Consider the following 5000-nt stretch of genomic DNA (forward strand, 5'->3'; position numbering starts at 1 on the left):
TTCCAATCCTTCGTTTAAAAATCTGCTTTCGCGAATGTTCGGGTGTTGTACATGAATAATTTCGTATTCATTATAAAAACCCTCCTAATTTTGTAATGCTACATTTCACGAATAATGTCACGGTACGGTATGTTTATAAAGAAAATCTGAAAGCAGTATATCATTATGTTTATAGTCACTATCTCGTTTCTTGAATCCACAATTCTTTAAATTGTGATGCTAGCTATGTTGTTGTAGGTAGGCATTTCTCATTGTCATCATTAAGAACATGGAAAGATCTTTGAAGAGAGAGAGAGAGAGAGAGAGAGAGAGAGAGAGAGAGAGAGAGAGAGAGAGAGAGAGAGAGAGAGAGAGAGAGAGAGAGAGAGAGAGAGAGAGAGAGAGAGAGAGAGAGGGAAGGAGAGAGAGAGAGAGAGAGAGAGAGAGAGAGAGAGAGAGAGAGAGAGAGAGAGAGAGAGAGAGAGAGAGAGAGAGAGAGAGAGAGAGAGAGAGAGAGAGAGAGAGAGAGAGAGAGAGAGAGAGAGAGAGAGAGAGAGAGAGAGAGAGAGAGAGAGAGAGAGAGGGGAAGGAGAAAGAGAGAGAGAGAGAGAGAGAGAGAGAGAGAGAGAGAGAGAGGGAGAAAGAGAGAGAGAGAGAGAGAGAGGGAGAATGAGAGAGGGAAGGAGAAAGAGAGAGAGAGAGAGAGAGAGTGTAAGGCACTGGTATCGATATTATGTGACATAAGACATTGATCATGTATGACTACTTAATTCAATGCAATATCGATGGCAGTGTGTCTTGACCTGATGTATCCTGCTTCCTGTGTTCGTTTCCGCCTCGGAACACAAGCTTTTCTAGGCAGCTGTATTTGTTAACGGAAGCCCCGAGGCGAAGAAAGTGACTAAAGATTTGTACTTAAGGACATGTAAGGATCACACAGGGTCAGACAGATCAGGACAGAGAGGTCAGACAGACAGACTAGAGCGAACCGCTCTGACCTCTGGCCTTCGGCCAGGGTCTAGTGTATTAGAGTCCACAATAAAGACCAAACACGTGAACGTCTGTCTCTTAATCACCGACCTACAACCAGGGCATCGAGTGGTGATAACAACTGGTGCCAGTGGTGGTTTACAAACTGGTGGCACTGGTGGGTTACAAACTGGTGGCACCGGCGGGTTACAACAGTGCCAGCAGGAGGTTTACAAACTGGTGGCCAGGCGGTGGATACCACGATTTTGCTGGTATCGGACTCACAACTCCGAAGAAGCCGCTACGACCGAAGCTACCATAGATATCGAGAAGAAAATGGAGAAATTACGCCGAAGTTCCCGCCCGCCGCCCACTCCGCAGTAAGAAGTTTGCCCGCCCGCCCACACCACAGTAAGAACTTCTCCCGCCCGCCCGCCCTGTTCTACCTGTCCTGACAAACACCGCCGCCCATAGCAGCCGACCTGTCCGTGCTAAGTAACTTCCTGCACGTCGACACCCAGCTTTCATGACAACCCAAGACTGCCCACCGCGGATTTTGGGCATAACACGAGCGCCCCAACTCCCAGGTCACGAAGTCTCTGACACGAGCAGAAAAGGCCACAGATGAGAAGTCAAAAGGACCACCACACCGATCCGCGATACGACCGACCTACGACCCGCCTGCAGACGCCCATCTACATGTTGACATCGTGACATCAAAAAATCCCGTAAGTTAGAGAAACCCAGGCTCTTTTTATTTTGTTAGGTTTCGTTAGATTTCGTTAGGATTTGAGAATTTTCTATGCTGTGATTTTTTCTCGTGATTGTACCTCTATGCTGTGATTTTTTTCTTCTCGTGATTGTACCTCTGTTTTTGTTGTGAAACACCTGCGCGGGAGTGTGATTCCGCAGGACTTCCATCCTCTTCCCTCCCTTACGCTTAGGTGTGAACGAATTAATCGTTGAAAGGAAAAGTCCCCCCCCCCCTCTCTTCCCCTGTTTCCTCATCTCGCCTTGATGACCCCGTTATAACGGCCTCTCTAACGGCCTACTGAATTTCTTTCTTATTTTATGTGAATAATGGCTTGAATATTCTGAAGTTCTGTTCTGTATTCTGAAGTTCTGAGCATCAGATATTTTTATATGTATTGTTTCTTCGCTTAGTTTCTTCGCACGTGCCGATATTTCAGACCCTCCCCTTCATGACCTGACCGTGTGAAAAGGCAGTGTCAATGTTTTGCTTCCCTTTTTGTCGTAAAACAACCCTTCTTGTTTTATATCTATATTTTCATTATTCGGACAAGGTAATTTGGAGAATATTTCTGGCGTTACTCTCCAAAATATTTGTTCTGAAAGTGAACCCTTACAAGATTTTACATGTTCGATTACGATTATCGAAAGGGCCGATATCGTATTTAGACTATGTAAATTCTTGACAGCTTTTCACTTTCATTCCGAATCTGTACTGGCGATGAGTGTTGCCTGATTCCTATATTCTGTTATTTTTGTACTTTCATCGACACCTGCTATTTCTACTCGTATTTTGCAACTTCGGACAATATATTCTGGAGAAATTTTATTGACTGTTAATCTCCGAATATTTGTTTTGAAAGTGAACCCTTGAAGGATTTTCCATGCTTGATTACAATTATCGAAGCGGACACGATATTGTATTAGGCTGTAAATTCTTTATTTTTCTATTTCATTCCGAATCTGTACTGGCGATCAGTGTTGCCTGATTCCTATCTTCTGTTATTTTTGTACTTTCTTTCATCGACGCGTGCTATTGCTGTTCATATTTTTCTGCATCTTGCAATTTCGGATAATGTATTCTGGAGACATTTTTTTGACTGTTCCTCTCCAAATATTTGTTTTGAAAGTGAACCTTTGAAAGATTTTCCATACTTAATTGCAATTATCGGAGGAGAAGCGATATTGTATTTAAACCATGTAATTTCTTAATAGTCTTCACTTTCCCTCCGAATCTGTGCTGGTGATCAGTATTGCCAATTTTTATCTATCAATTTATCTTTCACCGCTCGTTAAAATACGCCTCTTATTATTTTTCTCGTCGACAAATGCTATTCATGTTTGTATTTTCTCTTTATCTTTAAACTTGCATCTCTTGAGCTTGCACATATTACTTAGTTTCGATTCTTCCTTTGTTTGTTCTCCTCTTGGCAGTTGCAAAGTGTTATTATTATTGTTTGTCGCATCAGTAAGCCGTGCAGGGCGCACGCATGTCATTTTTGTAGCCATGCAAGACGCATGAGGCATCTGTAAGCCGTGCAGGGCGCACGCATGTCATTTTTGTAGCCATGCAAGACGCATGAGGCATCTGTAAGCCGTGCAGGGCGCACGCATGTCATTTTGGTAGCCATGCAAGACGCATGAGGCATCTGTAAGCCGTGCAGGGCGCACGCATGTCATTTTTGTAGCCATGCAAGACGCATGAGGCATCTGTAAGCCGTGCAGGGCGCACGCATGTCATTTTTGTAGCCATGCAAGACGCATGAGGCATCTGTAAGCCGTGCAGGGCGCACGGATGTCATTTTGGTAGCCATGCAAGACGCATGAGGCATCTGTAAGCCGTGCAGGGCGCACGCATGTCATTTTTGTAGCCATGCAAGACGCATGAGGCATCTGTAAGCCGTGCAGGGCGCACGCATGTCATTTAGGTAGCCATGCAAGACGCATGAGGCATCTGTAAGCCGTGCAGGGCGCACGCATGTCATTTAGGTAGCCATGCAAGACGCATGAGGCATCTGTAAGCCGTGCAGGGCGCACGCATGTCATTTAGGTAGCCATGCAAGACGCATGAGGCATCTGTAAGCCGTGCAGGGCTCACGCATGTCATTTAGGTAGCCATGCAAGACGCATGAGGCATCTGTAAGCCGTGCAGGGCGCACGCATGTTATTTTGGTAGCCATGCAAGACGCATGAGGCATCTGTAAGCCGTGCAGGGCGCACGCATGTCATTTAGGTAGCCATGCAAGACGCATGAGGCATCAGTAAGCCGTGCAGGGCGCACGCATGTCATTTAGGTAGCCATGCAAGACGCATGTGGCATCAGTAAGCCGTGCAAGGAGCACGCAGGTTGTTTTTATGTGGTACCCCTACCCCCTCCCGGCGGACGAAAGGTTTCCCGCACGTTTCATATATATGTAACCCCCCCTCCCCCCTGTATACCTACTGTGTTGTGTTGGTGCATGTTTTCACCAAGGTAGAACGGTGGTTGAGTTGTACAGTGTTTGGGTGCATGGCAAAGTCAGCCCGACTGCACCTTTGAGGTACAGGGCATCGCGTCAGTTACGCCTGACCATCGTAACTAGCTCGCCTGTTATCCACAAGTCGCAAGGGTGTTGAATTGTTTGCCCCATAGGGTAGCCACTGTCCGACCCCCACCCTCGGTGCACTGACACCACCAGTCGTGATACAAAATGTTTTTTTTATGTATGTATTCTCAAATGCACTGCCACCTATATCTCATGAAGTCATAGTGAGATTTTTTTTTTGTTCTGGGATAAGCTGATCCTACCACGCTTTTATGAAACCTTTTTCTATGTGTTCTTTTAGTAATTTGCAAGTTCTTCTAGCCTATGCTCACTCGAGTCGTTTCCCAACTTCACTTCACTATGCAAGCTTGTCACGTTATGTTGTCACTCTCCCCTCGTTTCGCTTAAGCAATCACACCTTTGCTTTAATTACTTTCTCACAGATAATGTTTCTCTATACTCACAGCCAACTTGTATTTACTCTATGTATTGTATTCTTGTATTTTCCTGATATATGTATGTTTTTGGAGCCATCTCTTAGGGCCCACCTGTTCACTGCAGTCACCCATTTTATGTTGTCATGAGGCCAGTCTTAGTGCCTACTCTTACACTGCAGTTATTGAATCGTTTCTCGTACAATACATGTTACATGCTTACTAGGGCCACTGATTAGTGCCCATTGGTGCCGCTGCGCCGGCCAATGAATTTGATAGTGTTTTAGCTTATGGTTGAATGTCACAGCTACCTGCGAAGTCTGGTGCAGATAGCCTCCAATGA

This window comes from Penaeus japonicus, unplaced genomic scaffold (genome assembly GCF_977035675.1).
Source record: "Penaeus japonicus unplaced genomic scaffold, GWHDUDI00000001_assembly GWHDUDI00000016, whole genome shotgun sequence".
Taxonomy (NCBI): Eukaryota; Metazoa; Arthropoda; class Malacostraca; order Decapoda; family Penaeidae; genus Penaeus; species Penaeus japonicus.